The sequence below is a fragment of the Nicotiana tabacum genome, chromosome 8 (assembly GCF_000715075.1).
Source record: "Nicotiana tabacum cultivar K326 chromosome 8, ASM71507v2, whole genome shotgun sequence".
Taxonomy (NCBI): domain Eukaryota; kingdom Viridiplantae; phylum Streptophyta; class Magnoliopsida; order Solanales; family Solanaceae; genus Nicotiana; species Nicotiana tabacum.
This window is the reverse complement of record NC_134087.1, coordinates 49770268-49789989: the sequence shown is the minus strand read 5'-3', so window position 1 is coordinate 49789989 and position 19722 is coordinate 49770268.

Genomic DNA, 19722 nt, shown 5'->3' with positions numbered 1-19722 from the left:
AACAGAGTAAAGGACAATAAAAAGAGATGATTCCTAACAAAAAAACTACAAAGTAGAAACTTATCAAATGTGGATACTAACTCTAATGACCATGACATGCACCTTCGAATTAAGTGGCCTAAACTGTCAAGCAAGTCTGATGTTCAACTCTTGTTATCCCCCTAAACCGTGAAACTGGGCTTCAATGCTCCAATTATCCTATCTGAGTCACAATCCTTATTCGACTTGTAGTGCCCGAAGGGTTTTCACGATCAAGCCTCTCTCATTTTGTTCTTTCTCTCAACTTACCATCGCTTTATGATGCCTGTGAAGGTTTTCACCAATAAGACACTCTCATTTGTTCTTTTCTTCTTATTTCCTCTGATTCTGTAGATAAGGCACTAAACATGGTAAAAACATCATATACCCTTGGAATGTCTAAACTCAGCACTCTCAAAGATTATCTGGGAGGTCTTTTTTGGACTGTAATGTAGGCTTTTGGATAGGATTAGAAACAAAGGGTATCATAAAGGCTCAAAAACAACATAAAAGGGCTCAAAATTACAACTCTTTGGAATCAGATCTCTTACAACAACCACAACTTCTTTCCCAATTTCTTTGCTTGGGGACTTTTGAATTTTTATTTTGATGGGATCGAACCGTGAGGTTGCCTACGTATCCTTAAAAGGAATTAGGTCGAACGTAGTTCATGAGACTACTTTTTGTTACTATTTGCTTTTTTCTTTTTTTTTTCCCTTTTCTTTTTTTTTTCTCTTTTTTCTTTTTTTTCTTTTATCTTTTTTTTTTTTGAATTTTCCTTTTGGAATGAACTTTCTAAAATAAAACTATGGGGGGACATAAATTATTTTTTCGTATGACTCTAACTTGATTCTAAAAGAGGGAGCGGTGAAAGAAATCAGTATAGACTCAAAAGGGTATCGAATGGTATAAGTGTTTGGGTAGCTGAAAGAGGGCCTCCGAATCCCTGAAAATGCCAAGTACAACACATGCAACTTGAAATGAAAAATAAAGAGCACACACAACATTCTTTTACAGCTTCAACATTGATATCACTGATATGTCTTCCACATTGATATCCACTGTTTCACATGGTTCGGGCTTCAAATGATCTCAAAATGTCCAAATCTGTACTTATTTCCATCATGTGTCCTTATCATCTTCAAAATTGTTTCATTGCTTTATGATTAAACTAACTTTTAAGACCAGGCCTAGAATTATGCGTGCATGTCATGTCACTAGAATCAGCAGGAAGAGAACTATAAAAGGAAAAGAGAACTAAACAAAAAAATGACAAGAAATAACAGAAAATAGAAAATTGCATTAGACATATAGTGAAAGGTTTTGGACAACGAAACAAGCAAACTAAACTGGGGTTACAACCTTGGAACAATCCTAGATAACACTAAACAAGTTATGACTAAAGGAATTAGGCAAAAAATAAAAAAAGGATAGAAGGGTTTGAGTCACAAGACAATATCCGGATTACAACCCTGAAATAAACGGGACAACAGAAATAACAACAAAATGAACCTCCAAGACTCCTCTCTGGCTAGCCAAGAACGGAGCATCTTTCCAATCACCAAGCTCAACATCTTAGCCACTGAGTTCTGCATCAACAGTACTAGGACCTTCACAAGTCTCCATCACATTGACCTTAGCAAATTGCTTTTGGGTCTCTTTTGCGAACTTGTTTAAGATCAACTTTTGGAACTAAAACTGATAGCGCTAAAAACTTTGTGGCAATTGGAACTCCGAATATATCAGAAGAATTCTCATATTCCTTTTCAAAACAAATCATACCCACTATATGCGTCACATTATGAACAGGTGATGGACTTTGGCTAGTGTCTACTGCATCTGGATTTTGCACGACAATGTTACCTACATCAATAAACTTCTGAATTGCTCTTTTCAAATGCCAACACTTTTCTATGCTGTGACCCGGGGCATCAGAGCAATATGCGCACCTTTGAGAATAATCAAAATTCTTTAGAAGAGGGTTCTGCATTTTTATCTGAATCGGCTTCAACATGTCCAATTGCCTCAACCTTTGGAACAAACTGACATATGATTCTCCAATGGGAGTGAAAGTCTTTTCCTTTTGCTTTTGTCTTTTCATCTTGTACTATGGCCTCGGTTGGAACCTTTTGCGGGTAGGTGGTTGATATGCTTGAGGGGGCGGGAAAGACATTTATGGAAGTGGTGCAGGCCATCGCGGATCTCGTGGGGTGGAGCATATGGACGGAGTACTGGGAATGTGATGTACGACTTAAGAGTTTTGTGGAGGGAAGTAGCATTGGGGAGGATTATCTGGAGCATAGGGATATCCATGGAGTCGATATCGAGGCTGAAAGCATTGGGCAGTAATGCCCATTAGATCCTGTCGTTGGCGCGGCTCAACAACATCTTTTCTATTTCTCTTTCTTCCATCCAAACTTACTGAGATGCTCTGAATGTCTTTTGTAGTGTCTTTCAATGTAGAATAACTCATGATTTTGCCTAACTTGATTCCCTCTTCTACCATCTCCCTCATTTTTACCACATTATTGAAAGGTTTACCTAAGGCCGGGATCAAATGACTGAATTAGGTGGGCCCCTGGGCTTGTAAGAAAAGCTCAACTATTTCTTCTTCACAAATCGGGGGACTAACCCGAGCAACTTGTTCCCTCCACCTGAGCCCAAACTCCTTAAAAATTTCCTCGGGTTTCTTTTCCATCTTAGATAGGGAGCGGTCTGGGATAATGTCTAGATTGTACTGAAAATGTCAAAAAAAATCCTGAGCCATGTCACCCCTTGCATGCCACTTATTGACATCTTAACGAGTATACCATTGCAAGGCTGCCCCAATCAAGCTCTCACTGAAATATGCCATCAACAAATCATTTTCCCCGGCAACACTTTTCATTTCACTGCAATAACCCCTCAGATGGGATACTAGATCTCCACGCTCATCATACAAGTTAAACTTTGGCATTTTAAACCCCGCGAGTGGACAAACATCAGGGAACATGTTAATTTGATTTCCCATCCCGTGCATGTTCCTTAAGGACTGTTCTATACCTTTCAGCTTCCTGGCTATCTCATCTCGCCCTTCTTTTCCTATGAACTTTTCATTTTCAACATGAGGCTTATTCCGAGGGTTTTGATTGTGAGTCAGGAATCTTGTGGGCAACTACTGAGGGGTAATATTGGGCATCATGAGCTTTGAGTGGGTGTTTATTGTTGGATCTATGAAGGGAAGGTTGTTGATAAGTTGTGATCATGGGGATAGTGGATATGACACGAAGACAATTTTAAGAAAAGGTAATTGAAGGACGAGTGATGTAGCTACTAAGGTGGTTGGGAAAATTGTGATAAACGGGTGGATCTGGAGAGTATGGGGGATCATCTGGCACTATGACCGGAGTTAGGGTAAGGGTAGCATCTAAGAAGCTAGGTGGTGGCGGGGGTGGTGCCTTCCCAGTCATCCAAGCCGGATACATGTCTGCCATGTGTTGTCTTAGCATCCTTACCTCTTCAAAAAAACCATTGCCCTGTTCAACCAATTGTTTTTGGGCACTAGTATCAACCAACTTAATTCTATTGCTGTCTGCCATTGGCTTTCGACCTTATGTTGTAGAGAAGAGTTACCACTTTAAGAACCACAAACCAACTACCCTTCTGCTATAATGAAGATAACAAAAGGAATAAAATGAAGTCATCACGTTAGTGTTAAGGCATTTAACATAAGATAATCTCACATTATGTGCAAAGCACCTAGTCACAATTATCTGTTCTAAAATGACTTCGAGGGTATGAAGGTCATATGGCATTATCCCAATTTCAGTCTTTTTGCTCCATTTCCTTCTTCACTTTCTTTTCTAGCACCGCTTGGTTTTTTATTTCCTTTCTCCTCTTTTCTTTCTTCTTATTTCTCATGTCCCACAACTTCATTCTCTTTTTTCTTCTTTTTCCATTTTCCCCATTTTTTAATAAAAATAAAAAATGATTCGATCGAACCCTATGTAGGTTGCCTACGTATTATGACGCCGCATGAATCAGCTCTTTGCATAGTTCGAGAAGATCGGGAACAAGCTAACGTTCTCTTTTTCTTTTATTTTTCTTCTTTACCTTAATGATTACTCTGATGACAAAAGAGAAATAAAAGAAGCAAATCCTTTTTTTTGAATTTTCTAAACTTACTGTTCTATAACCTATTCTAAACTTGTCATGACCCGGATTTTCTGCCCTCAGGAGTCGTGATGGGGCCTACTAACGTGAGCTAGGCAAGCCGACTGTTTGAACCAATTACCTTTTTACCCCTCTTATATTCTTTAACAATTATAAAGAAATAATGTGGAGACAGCGGAATTTACAATAAGCGGAAGAAAAGCAATAAATTATCTAAATATGTATCTAATATAAATGTTTGAGCATCGACTACCTAGAACTGGTGTCATAGTTTCGCAGACAGTCTAAGAATATTACATACAAAGTCTGAAAGATAAAAGATACACTGTTTCTGAAATAAGTAAAGGAAATAGGATAAAGGAAAGATAGGAGGTGATGCCAAGGCCCGCAGACGTCTGCAGGACTACCTTGGGTCGCCTGTGTGAACTGAAGACAACACCCTCACTACGGTCCAAGCGCTCCGATATCAGTATCTGCACACAGTGTAGAGTGCAGTATCAGCACAGCCGACCCCATGTGCTAGTAAGTGCCTAGCCTAACCTTGACGAAGTAGTGATGAGGCTAGGACCAGACTACCAAATAAACCTGTGTAGTTAAATCATATACAACAAAAATAGAAGTAGATAATTACAATTAAAATTGGGCGGGGGAAACATGCTGCGGGAAGTAACAAGTAACAACATAATGACAGTAGAGAATTATAAGGAATGCCATAAATCAATTACCAGCAAGAATAAGGAAATTGAAGAAACATGCACACATGTAATATCGTTGCAGGCGTGCAACCCGATCCCATTTTATATATTACCGTTGCAGGTGTGCAACCCGATACCATTTCATATATTACCATTGCAGGCATGCAAACCGCTCCCATTTCACATATTACCGTTGTAGGCGTGCAACCCGCTCCCATTTCACATATTACCGTTGCAAGCGTGCAACCCACTCCCATTTCAAATATTACCATTGCAGGCGTGCAATCCGCCCCTATTTCACATATTACCGTTGCAGGCATGCAACCCGCTTCCATTTCACATAATACCGTTGTAGGCGTGCCACCCGCTCCCATTTCATATATTACCATTGCAGGCATGCAACCCGCTCCCATTTCTTTTGTCATCACCAATAAAAAAAGGGTCCCGACAAGGGATCAATAATATCAAACAAACATCCCGGCAAGGGGACAATAATATGACAATAATATCCCGACAAGGGAATAATAATGATAATAACATCCCGGCAAGGGAACAATAATGATAATAACATCCCGACAAGGGAACAATAATGATAATAACATCCCGGCAAGGGAACAATAATGATAATAACATGTGAAGCGAAAATAAACCTAAACGGAGTCAAAACAATTACAATACAAGACTCACGGGCATGCTTGATACTGACGTATAGATACTCGTCACCATGCCTATACGTCATACTCCACAATTAACACGTAGCAAATAAGACACGACTCCTAATCCCTCAAGTAAGGTTATACCAAACACTTACCTCAATGCCACGAACACAATTCAAGCCTCAACTATCACTTTACCTCTTGATTCCACCACCAACTCGTTCGTATCAACCCATAAGTTACTTAATTACATCAATAAACGCTACATGAATCAATTTTGATGCATGAAAATAAGTTTTCCAAAGTTTTACCAAAAAAGTCAAAAATCGCCCCCAGGCCCACATGGTCAAAACCTAAGGTTCGAACCTAAACCCGATTACCCATTCCCCCACGAACCCAAATATATAATTTGTTTTGAAATCGAACTTCAAATCGAGGTCCAAATCCCCAATTTTTAAAAAACCTAGGTTCTACCCAAACCACCCAATTTCCCCCATGAAAACTATTGATTTTGAGTTGACATCATGTGAAAAGATGTTAATGATTGAAGAAAACGAGTTAAAATTGACTTAGAATCAATTTGGAAGAAGTGTTGTCTTTGAAAAATCGCCCAAGAGTGTTTTGGTTTGTAAAGAGTGTGAAAAATGGTTGAAATGCGTCTAAGTTATGAATTTACAGGTCTTTGATGTCGCAATTACGATCAAGGTTCGCAATTGCGAATCCTTCAGAATTCCGAAATTTTCGCATTTGCAAAGGAATTTATCGCATTTGCGACCACCCCTTATTTCTGAGGAATTTATCGCATTTGCAAAGCCTATAGACATGATCATACCAGCTGAAAACTTGCAATTTTTCTAAGTCCAAATTTCACCCCGTGGCCTATCCACAACTCACTGAGCCCTCGGGGCTCCAAACCAAACATGTACACCAAACTAAAAACTTCATTCGGACTTGGTCATGCATTCAAATCACCAAAATAACATTAACAATTATGAATTTAGCATCATAATCATAAAATTTCTTAAGAACTTCAAAATTTTCAATTTTCTCAAATACGATCCGATTCATATCATTTCAAGTCCGTTTCTTACCAAATTTCACAGGTTTGACTCAAATCATATATAAGACCTGTATCGGGCTCCAGAACCAACATACTGGCTCGATACTAATGGTTTCAAACACAAATTCTTTTCTTTACTCCATAATTAATTCAGCCAAACAATTTCTTTCAAAAATTCATTTCTCGAGCTTGGGACCTCGAAATTCGATTCCGGGCATATGCCTAAGTTCTATATTTTCTTACGGACTCTCCGGTATCGTCAAATCATGGGTCCGGGTCCGTTTACCCAAAATGTTGATCGAAGTCAACTCAAACTCATTTTAAAAGCAAAATTCATCATTTTTCACAGATTTTCACAAAATGGCTTTCCGGCTACGCACCCGGACTGTGCACACAAATTGAGGTGATGCCAAAAGAGGTTTTTAAGGCCTCAAAATGCAGAATTTACTTTTAAAACAAGTGATAACCTTTTGGGTCATCACATTCTCCACCTCTAAAACAACCGTTCATCCTCGAACAGACAGAAGAAGGAAGTACCTGAGTCGGGGAAAAGATGGGGATAACGGCTCGGCATATCGGACTCGGAATCCCAAGTCGATGCCTCAGCGGGCTGACCTCTCCACTGAACACAAACAAAAGGAAAACTCTTTGATCTCAACTAACGAACCTGCCGGTCTAGAATAGCTACCGGCTCCTCCTCATAAGACAAGTCCTTGTCCAATTGGACAGTGTTGAAATCTAACACACGGGATGGATCACCATGATACTTCCGAAGCATGGAATACATAAAACACTGGATGCACGACTGATAAGCTCAGCGGAAATGCAAGTCTATAAGCCACCTCTCCCACTCGATTAAGAATCTCAAACGGGCCAATGAACCTAGGGCTAAGCTTGCCCTTCTTCCCAAATCTCATCACGCCCTTCATAGGCGACACCCGAAGCAATACCCGCTCACCGATCATGAATGCCAAATCTCGAACCTTACGGTTGGCATAACTCTTTTGCATGGACTGAGTTGTACGAAGCCTATCCTGAATGATCCTGACCTTGTCTAAGGCATCATGAACTAGATCTATACCCAACAACCGAGCCTCCCTATGCTCAAACCATCCAACTTGCGACCGACACCGCCTACCATGCAAAGCCTCATAAGGAGCCATCTGGATACTCGACTGTTAGCTGTTGTTATAGGCAAACTCTGCTAAAAGCAAAAACTGATCCCACGAGCCTCCAAAGTCAATGACACAAGCTCGGAGCATATCCTCCAAAATCTGGATGGTTCGCTCGGACTGCCCATCCGTCTGAGGATGAAACGTTGTGCTCAACTCAACTCGTGTGCCCAACTCTCGCTGAACTGCTCTCTAGAAATTTGAGGTAAACTGCGTACCTCGGGCACACCATGAAGATGAACTATCTCCCGGATATAGATCTCACCTAACCTCTCGGAAGAATAGGAAACTGCCACAGGAATGAAATGTGTTGACTTGGTCAGCCTATCAACTATAACCCACACTACATTGAACTTCCTCTAAGTCCGTGGGAGTCCAACAACGAAGTCCATAGTGATGCGCTCCCACTTTTGAAATGAACCACAGGGCCTCAGATGCTCGTACTTAACCTACTGACAATTCAAACACCGAGCCACATATGCAACGATATCCTTCTTCATTATTCTCCACCAATAATGTTGTCGCAAATCCTGATACATATTCGCGGTGCCCGAATGAATAGAGTACCGAGAACTATGGGCCTCCTCTAAAATAACTCTCAAATCCCATCCATATTAGGCACACAAACTCGACCCTACAACCTCAAAACTCCATCATCTCCTAAGGTGACCTGCTTGGAACCTCCGTACTACACCGTGTCTCTAAGGACATACAAATGAGGATCATCATACTGCCGAACTCGGATACACTCCAATAAAGAAGAACGAGCGACTGTGCAAGCTAGCACACGGCCGGGCTCAGAAACATCCAACCTTACGAACTGATTGGCCAAAGCCTGAACATCTAAAGCAAGCGGTCTCTCACCGACTAGAACATAAGCAAGACTGCCCATACTGGCTGACTTCCTACTCAAAGCATCAGCCACATCCAACCTCACGAACTGATTGGCCAAAGCCTGAACATCTAAAGCAAGCGGTCTCTCACAAACTAGAACATAAGCAAGACTGCCCATACTGGCTGACTTCCTACTCAAAGCATCAGCCACCACATTGGCCTTTCCCGGATGATATAAGATGGTGATATCATAGTCCTTTAATAGCTCCAACCACCTTTTTTGCCTCATATTTAGCTCCTTCTGATTGAACAAATGCTGTAGACTCTTGTGATCCGTGAACAGCTCACATGCCATGCCATATCGATAATGCCTCCAAATCTTCAACGCGTGAACAATGGCTGCTAACTCCAAATCATGAACCAGATAGTTCTTCTCATGAATCTTCAACTAGCGCGAAGCATAGGCAATGACCTTGCCATCCTGCATCAACACCACACCAAGTCTAATACAAGATGTATCACAATAAACTATATAAGGCCCTGAACCTGTGGGTAGAACCAACACTGGTACCGTAGTCAGAGCTGTCTTGAGCTTTTGAAAGCTTGCCTCACACTTGTTCGACTATTTGAACTGGGCACCCTTCTGGGTCAACCTGGTCATCGGGGCTGCGATAGATGAAAACCCCTCCACAAACCGACGATAGTAGCTAGCCAATCCCAAGAAACTCCGAATCTCTGTAGCTGATGCTGGTCTAGGACAGTTCTTGACTGCCTCAATCTTTTTTGGATCAACCTAAATACCCTCTGCTGATACAATATGACCCAGGAATGCAACTGAACTCAACTAGAACTCACACTTTGAAAACTTGGCATACGTTGACTATCCCTCAAAATCTGAAGAACCATTCTAAGATGCTGCTCGTGCTCCTCCCGGCTGTGGGAATAGATCAAAATATCATCAATGAAGACAATCATGAACGAATCCAAATAGGGCCTGAACACTCGGTTCATAAAATCCATAAAAATTGCTGGGGCATTTGTCAACCCGAATAACATTACCAAGAACTCATAATGCCCATACCGAGTGCGGAAAGCTGTCTTAGGGACATCAGATTCCCTAATCCTCAACTTATGGTAGCCAGATCTCAAGTCATTCTTCGAAAATACCTTGGCACCCTGAAACTGATCAAACAAATCATCAATCCTTAGCAATGAATACTTATTCTTGATTGTAACCTTGTTCAACTGCCGGTAATCAATACACATCCTCATCGATCTATCCTTCTTCTTAACAAACAACACCGGTGAACCCCAAGGCGAAATAATCGGTTCAATGAAACCTTTTTCAAACAAGTCTTGCAACTGTTCCTTCAACTCTTTCAACTCAGACGGGACCATACGATACGACAGAATAGAAATTGGCCTGAGTGCCCGGAGCCAAATCAATGCAAAAGTCAATATTCCTGTCGGGTGGCATACCTGGCAGGTCTATAGGAAATACCTCAGGAAACTCACGAACAACAGGCACAGAATTAATAGAAGGAACCTCAGCACTAGAATCACGAACATAGGCCAAATAGGCCAAACACCCCTTCTCGACCATACGCCAAGCGTTCATATAAGAGACAACACTACGGGTAGAATGACATGGAGTCCCTCTCCACTCTAAACGAGGTAAACCCGGCAAGGCTAAGGTCATTGTCTTGGCATGACAGTCCAAGATAGTGTGGTAAGGTGATAACCAGTCCATTCCTAATATGACATCGATATCCACCATGTCAAGCAGAAGCAAATCTACACGAGTCTCAAGATCCCCAATCATAAGTATACTTGAACGATGGACTCAATCTACCACAATAGAATCACCCACCAGTGTAGACACATAAACACGAGCACTCAAAGAATCACTAGGCATGACCAGATACGATGCAAAATAAGATGACACATAGGAGTATGTAGATCCTGGATCAAATAAAATTGAAGCATCTCTGCTACAAACTAGACTAGTACCTGTGATAACTGCATCGGAAGCCTCAACCTCAGGCCTGGCTTGAAGAGCATAACATTGGGGTAGGGCCCCACTACCCTGAACTACATATCTAGGATGACCTGCTACTGGCTAGCCTCCACCTCTAGCGACCTGAGCTCCACCTCTAATACCTCTACCTCCACCTCTAGCACCTCTACCCCCACCTCTAGCTGGCTGGGCGGGCTGTGGAACACTCGGTGCTTGAGCCATGGCACGGGAACCCTGATGCTGAGAGCTACTTGATGCTCGAGGGCAATACCTAGCAATGTGCCTCGTGTCACCACAAGTAAAACAAGCCCTCGGCTGCTGGGGCTGACGTCCCTAGAAACTTTGAAGCGGAGGTGCACTGATAGGAGCTGGTGGTGCAATGTAGGTCTGCTGATCAGAATACTGCATATGAGAACCACGACCACCTGAAGCACCGTGAGAAACCTGAAGTGCTGACTGAAAAGGCCTAGGAGGATGGCCTCTACCATAAGAATCCCTGCCTCCAGACGAGGTACCACTGAATCTGCCTGAATGACGTGGCCTCTTGTCAGACCCCTGACCACCTCCCTGCGATAGAACTATCTCAACTCTCCTAGCCACATTGGCCGCTTCCTGAAAGGAAAATCTCGCTCCCCGGCTCCTTGGCCATCTGAAGTCGAATAGGCTGGATAAGTCCCTCAATGAACCTCCTCACCCTCTCTCTCTCGGTGGGAAGTATGATAAGAGCATGATGAGCCAAGTCGATGAATCTTGTCTTATACTAAGTAACAATCATAGAACCTTGCTAGAGACGCTCAAACTGCCTCCGATAAATCTCTCTATGAGTGATGGGGAGAAACTTCCCCAGAAATAGTTGAGTAAACTGCTCCTAAGTCAAAGTTGGTGATCCGGCTGGTCTAGCCAAGAAATAATCTCTCCACCAAGTCTTGGCGGATCCAGACAAGCGAAAAGTAGCAAAATCGACCCCATTGGTATCCACTACCCCATGTTCCTGAGAACCTCATGACAGCTGTCTAGATAATCCTGGGGATCCTCAGAAGATGCATCGCTGAAAGTAGTAGTGAAGAGCTTGGTGAACCTTTCCAATCTCCACAAAGCATCGGCAGACATAGCTGCTCCATTACCGGTCTGAGCTACCACATCCGGCCGAACTGCTCCTACTAGCTGAGCTGCTGGAGTCTGAAACTAGGCAGCCACCTGCTCTGGGGTGCGAGTAGCAGGAGTCTGGGCTTCTCCTCCAGCCTGAGAGACGGCTGGGGCTTCAGGAAGCAAGCCTTCTTGGGTGACACTCTCCATAAGACCCACTAGACGGACTAGAGCTTCCTGGAGTATTATGTTAGCAATGAACCCCTCTAGGACCTGATCTAGGCCCACCGAGACTGTCGGGGCCGGAACCTCATCATCAGCCTAAGGCTCCACTGCTGGTGCCGCTGCTCTAGGCTGGGCTCTGCCCCTACCGCGGCCTCTAGCACGACCTCGGGCTCGCCCTCTGCCCCTCATGGGAGTTGCTGCTGAGGGCTCGGGCTGCGGGTCGGTGGATGAGGAAGCGCATGTTCCCGTCATCTGCGAAAGAACCGAGTAGAAATTCAATTAGCATTGAGAAACCAAACCACACGATAGGAAGGAATAAATGTGAAGTTTTTCCTAACTCTGTAGCCTCTGAGGGATAAATACAGACATCTTCGTACCGATCTCTCAGACTCTACTAAGCATGTCTGTGAGCTGTGAGACCCATGTAACCTAGAGCTCTGATACCAACTTGTCACGACCTAAATTTTCTGCCCTCGGGAGTCGTGATGGCGCCTACTAACGTGAGCTAGGCAAGCGCACTGTTTGAACCAATTACCTTTTTACACCTTTTATATTCTTTAACAATTATAAAGCAATAACGTGTAGACAACGAAATTTACAATAAGCGGAAGAAAAGCAATAAATTATCTGAATATGTATCTAATACAACTGTTTGAGCATCGACTACCCAGAACTGGTGTCACAGTTTTACAGACTGTCTAAGAATACTACATACAAATTCTAAAATATAAAAGATACACTGTTTCTGAAATAAGTAAAGGAAACAGGATAAAGGAAAGATAGGAGGTGACGCCAAGGCCCGCGGACGTCTGCAGTACTACCTTGGGTCGCCTGTGTGGACTGAAGACATCACCCTCACTGCAGTCCAAGCGCTCCGATATCAGTATATGCACACAATGCAGAGTGTAGTATCAGCACAACCGACCCCGTGTTCTGGTAAGTGCCTAGCCTAAACTCGGCAAAGTAGTGACGAGGCTAGGACCAGACTACCAAATAAACCTGTGCAGTTAAATCATATACAACGGAAATAGAAGAAAATAATTACAATTAAAATTGGGCGAGGGAAACATGCTCCGGGGAGTAATAGGTAACAACAGAATGATAGTAGAGAAACATAGGCAATGCTATTAATCAATTACCAGCAAGAATAAAGAAATAGAAAAAACAGGCACACACATAATACCGTTGCAGGCGTGCAACCCGATCCTATTTCATATATTACCGTTGCAGGCATGCAACCTGCTCCCATTTCACATATTACCATTGCAGGTGTGCAACCCGCTCCCATTTCACATATTACCGTTGCTGGCGTGCTACCCGCTCCCATTTCACATAGTACCGTTGCAGGCGTGTAACCCGCTCCCATTTCACATATTACTGTTGCAGGCTTGCAACACACTCCCATTTCACATATTACCGTTGCAGGCATGCAACCCGCTCCCATTTCTTTTGTCAACACCAATCAAAAAAAGGGTCCCGGCAAGGGATCAATTATATCAAACAAACATCCCGACAAGGGAACAATAATATGACAATAACATCCCGACAAGGGAACAATAATGATAATAACATCTCGGCAAGAGAACAATAATGATAATGACATCCCGGCAAGGGAATAATAATGATAATAACATCCCGACAAGGGAACAATAATGTTAATAACATTCCAGTAAGGGAACAATAATGATAATAACATTCCGGCAAGGGAACAATAATGATAATAACATGTGAAGCGCAATAAACCACAACGGAGTCATAACAATTATAATACAAGACTCACGGGCATGCTTGAGACCAACATATAGATACTCGTCACCATACCTATACGTCGTACTCCTCAATTAACACGTAGCAAATAAAACACGACTCCTAATCTCTCAAGCTAAGGTTAGACCAAACACTTACCTCGATGCCACGAACACAATTCAAGCCTCAACTATCGCTTTACCTCTTGATTCCACCACCAACTCGCTCGTATCTAGCCACAAGTTACTTAATTATATCAATAAATGCTTAATGAATCAATTCTAATGCATGAAAATAAGTTTTCCAAAGTTTTACCCAAAAAGTCCAAAATTGCCCTGGGCCCACATGGTCAAAACCCGAGGTTCGAAACAAAACCCGATTACACATTCCCCCACGAACCCAAATATATAATTTGTTTTGAAATCGTACCTCAAATCGAGGTCCAAATCCCCAATTTTTGAAAAACATAGGTTCTACACAAAACACCTAATTTCCCTAATGAAAACTATTATTTTGAGTTGAAATCATGTGAAAAGATGTTAATGATTGAAGAAAACGAGTTAAAATTGACTTACAATCAATTTGGAAGAAGAGTTGTCTTTGAAAAATCGCCCAAGAGTGTTTTGGTTTTGAATGAGTGTGAAAAATGGTTGAAATGCGTCTAAGTTATGAATTTACAGGCCTCTGATGTCGCAATTGCGACCAGGGTTTGCAATTGCAAACCCTTCAGAATTCCAAGACTTTCGCATTTGCGAAGGAATTTATCGCATTTGCGACTACCCCTTATTTTTGAGGGGTTCGCATTTGCGAAGCCGGCGTCGCATTTGCGACTGGGGCCTTCCGCATTTGTGATCAGACCTTCCCAGGCCTTTGTTCGCATTTGTGATGGAATTGTCGCATTTGCGAGCCAGGCTTTGCATTTGCGAAGCCTGCAGACCTGATCATACCAGCTGAAAACTGCAATTTTCCTAAGTCCCAATTCCACCCCGTGGCCTATCCAAAACTCACCCGAGCCCTCGGGGCCCCAAACCAAACATGTACACCAACCTAAAAACTTTATATGGACTTGCTCGTGCATTCAAATCACCAAAATAACATTAACAACTATGACTTTAGCATCAAAATCATGAAATTTCTTAAGAACTTCAAAATTTTCAATTTTCTCAAATACGATCCGATTCATATCATTTCAAGTCCGTTTCTTACCAAATTTCACAGGTTTGACTCAAATCATATATAAAACCTGTACGGGGCTCCAGAACCAATATACGGGCCCGATACCAATGGTTTCAAACACAAATTCTTTTCTTTACTTTATAATTAATTCAGCAAAATATTTTCTTTCAAAAATTCATTTCTCGGGCTTGGGACCTCGAAATTCGATTCCGCGCATATACCCAAGTCCCATATTTTTCTACGGACCCTCCGGGACCGTCAAATCATGGGTCCAGGTCTGTTTATCCAAAATATTGACCGAAGTCAACTCAAACTCATTTTAAAGGCAAAATTCATCATTTTCACAAATTTTCACAAAATGGCTTTCCGGCTACGCGCCCGGACTGCGTACGTAAATCGAGGTGATGCCGAAAGAGGTTTTAAGGCCTCAAAATACAGAATTTACTTTTAAAACAAGTTTAACGAGCATACATTTTTCTTCCCTTTTTTTTTCTTTTTGAAACAAATACTCTATAGAAAATTATTAAGGAAGAAAAAAAAACCTAATAGAGAAAAATATTTTTTTGATCCCTTTTTTTAGGAAGGAAGTCTAAATAATAAACCAAAGAAAAATATTTTGAATTTTCATTTGATATACCTGAAGAAAGATTTCCAATGAGAAATGAAAATGATAAAAAATATTTTTGGTTTTTAGCTTGATTACCTAAGGGAGAAACTCTGAAAATAAACCAATCTATGTTCAATGTCCTAAAGTTCTAGTAAAAATAAAAAGAATTTTTTTTCATTAATTACGCAAAGAAGAACCTCAAAAGAAAATCCTTTTTTTTTTTTGGATTTTTGGATTTAATATCTTAAGAAAACTTCTAAAAAGGCGTTAAAAGATTTTTTTTTTAATTTTAGTCTTAATATACTAAAGGAAATATAAAAGCAATTTTTTTATTTCTAGATATTAATTCAATAATGGAAAACACCTCAAATGATTTTTTTTGTTCCTAGAATTTGTATTCTAGAGAAAACGTCTAACGGAAATATAAAACGCAACATCTCTTGTTTTGGATTTTTGATTTATAACACACTTTTCAAATGCAAAATAGAAAGTACAATAATAAAAAAAAACTCGAAATTACTATACAAAATTAGAAGGTAAAAGACGACACAAAAAGAAAAAAAGACTCAAAACATAAAAAGAAAAGAAAATCTCCTTTTAATCCACTCCTGAATGAGCGATCCTGACTAGATGGTCCTGGGGCTCTGTCATGCTCAAACTCCGGTAAGTAAACCCATACCTATTTGAGAAAATTAAAACCAAATAAGTTAAAGACCTAGAACGCTATGTGAGACAATAACCCTTCCTGTTGGACATATGCAAGACATGATTGTGACTATTTTTCTAAAACTAACCTATGTGGCTAAAGGTGGCTAAAAATGCAAGATTTGGCTAGGACCCCGTAAAGCCAAGAGCCTAAGATTCACTAGGAAGACTGGACCCTATGCGGGTTGCCTACGTATCCCGCCCCGAGAGACAAGAATCAGGTACGCGTAGTTCGGGCAGGTTGGATACGGGCGAGAATAAAAAAATAACTAATTTAGTGAAAAATATGTTTTTGTCTTTTTTTTTTTGAAAAATGATGAAACATAACTCTTTTTGGAGTTTCTTTTCCCCTTTTTTGATTTTTTTAATTTCGAAAAATGATGAAAAAGTGCAAAATCTTTTTTTATTGAATTTTTAATTTTTTTTCTTATCAAACATGTGACAGAAAACATTACTGGGTCCTACTTGCTTTATTTTCACACTTCACCCTCTTTTTGTTTTCTTTTTTCATTTTCCCTCAACTATCATTGGTCCGCCAAATGACCCTTTTACCCTTGAAGAAATGCAACATGTAGCACATGGGATGCATCAAGATGGTCTGTTATTTTGGGTACAATCCTAGACGGACCCAACCCCTGTGTTGAGTCCCCAAAGTCAAATGCACGTGATGCAATCAAACATTCCTACTAGGGATCTGCCATGAGGTTATGTTATTCTAAGTTTAAACCTGGGGCTGTGTTCTTGACTTGGCTTACCCGAGCGGACAACTCAAGCCAAAGAGGGGGCAACGTACCGGAGCACTAAAGTCTACCGGCCTTGTTGCTGACCCAACCTCATTCTATTTGATATAACTTCTACAGAAAAAGCGGGCCACGCGAACGTGTGCACCATTTTCAGAAGACTCAAAGGGGTGGCATAAGAAGACAGTTTAATACAATTCAAATAATATCAAAGCAGTAAATAAACAGCATTTAGCACATTAGGTCCACAAATATGAACCACAGCCACCTGAAGCGCCGTGAGAAACCTGAAGTGCTGACTGAAAAGGGCTAGGAAGATGACTTCTACCATATGTCACTCCTCCTTTTACTACCCCAGGGAGGGGTATAAGGGAGTTTTTTCTAATTTAAGTGACAATCAAAATAAGATTATTTATATTAAAATCAGAGTCTCCACTTGGGATAATTTATGGTGTCCCAAGTCACCAGTTAAAATCCCGAATCGAGGATGTTGACTCTATTTACGGTCTGCGAACACAAAAATCCAGGTAAGGAATTTTGTTAAGTCGGGAGAAGGTGTTAGGCATTCCCGAGTTTCGTGGTTCTAGCACGGTCGCTTTGATCATACTTGGCTTATTAAATTGTCTAATTACTCATTTTAAAACCTATGTGCATTTGCCCTTTTAATTAAGAAATTAACTTTAAACAGGTCACGTGCACGTGTACCCATTTGTTTGGCGCGTCAAAATATCATGTCACGTGAACGTGTGCACGATTAATAACACTTTATTATTATTAAGAAAAGTTTGGCCAAAGCTGCGTGACCGCATACTCCGATTTTATTTTTAAAATCATAATCATGTCACGCGAATGTGTACGCAATCATGATGGTATATTAAATGGGCCTAATGCAACTACAAGCATTTGTCATTTTTATATCTAGGTTACGAAATTAATATGAGAGACATGAATGATTAAATTGTGGATGACACACCTCAAGCTATATAAACTAAAATTAATTCGGGGCCTATTAAAATAGTTTTATTATTAAGAAAAATTTGATCAAAGTTGCGCGAACGCATACTCCAAATTGATTTTTAGAATCGTAATTATGTCACGCCAAACGTGTACACAATCACGATAGTACATTAAAAGCGTGCCTAAAGCATTGCTACGATGTTCTTGAATTTCTTAATTTCTATAATTTTAGATTAACGAATTTCGTCAAACTTCCCAAGCTAGAAAGGTTCGAATGAATCAACAATTTGTAAGCCATAGGCTCACCTATAAAGCTACCGATCGCGGGCCCAAAAATGAAGCTGAGATAAGTGGGCTTGGGAGCCTATAAGACCACTGATCATGGGCCAAAAACTGAAGCTCAGATAAATGGATCTGGGCAATGACATTCTTGAAAGAAAAGAACGTCGAAGGCCTTTTGCATAAGCTCTAGATCTAGACCAAAGTGTTGTTGGCATCCACTACTTACAACACAATCAATTCTGCCATATATATAGCCCTTTATTTATTCTATGGCCATAGCTATGTAATGTCCCAATAATAATAACGATTATCTATTTCTAGCAAGCATAGTAACAGATGGTCAGAACCTCTCTCTAGGCATTAGACCAGAAGGGGCTTGGATCAAATTCACAAATGGAATCAAATAAACCAATCTAAGTTCATTCCTAATTTCTGAATTTTATAGGACTGATATGGGGGCTGATATTCAACGAGTAGATTACTAAATGATTTAGAACAAACAAACAAACAAACAAACAAATGCCATAAAACAACTAATTAGGACTAAAGAGAAAGCAACCCAACGCAGAGAAGAATAAGGTTAATCGACAGTTCTTCATAACTTAACAGTAGTGCCATGAGGTCAGGACAATGATAGATCAAATAGCCAATAGAGCCAACGATTCCTAACAAAGAAAACCTTTGGGTAGAACTAATCACAAGAACTAATCACAAGAAACAGCACAAAATCTAGAAGAACATAACTTGTTGCAGCTAGCATGCTGATAGAATTGGTAGACTAGCAAGTTAGTTTATGTGTAAGTTTTTCAACAATTGAGTCCAATGGCGTAGCTCAATCCACGCATTTTTAGCAAGCAAACTCAAACCATGTCAAGGTGGCACATATGAATCCTTATCAACTAAGTGGATTAGAATAGTTTTAGACTCGGGCCATTAAGAAATGATCATACTTAGCGTAAAACTGCCACGAATTCAAACTGATTTTTAGCTAAATTAATAGCATATCTTAACAGAACCCAAACTGAAAGAAGAAGAAGCAAGAAAATGATTTCCAACATTTCAAATACGAATCCCGAGGTGATTTCAAATTCTCAGCATTTCAAAGATGATTTCAACACTCATTTCAAATTCAAACTTCAGCAGCAAAGACTCACCAAAACTTGTTCCTCAACATGTGAAGTAAGGAACAACTTTGACACTAATTTATACTTGAAGACAAAGCTCGATGCTAGTTTATATAAGAATAAGCAAGGAATTTAGAAGTTTGGTGTCGTTTTTTAAAACTCTAATTTAACAAAAAAAAAACAGAGATGTTCAATGAGAAAACAGAACGAGAAATCACTGAACCCTCATACAATGACCTTCAACTTAAAATAAGCATATTTGAGCAAATTTAAACCTGAAAAGGACATCAAGAACACTCTGAGAAAAATATGGAATCGAAAATTATGTTGGGATTCAATTGAGCATATTCACAAATAGCAAATCCAAACTTAGAAACTGCTCTAAGTACAAAGGTGAAACAGGGGTCAATCAAAATCCAAAATCGACACCATTCAAGACACACAAATAAACGCTCCTATTAAACCTTGAA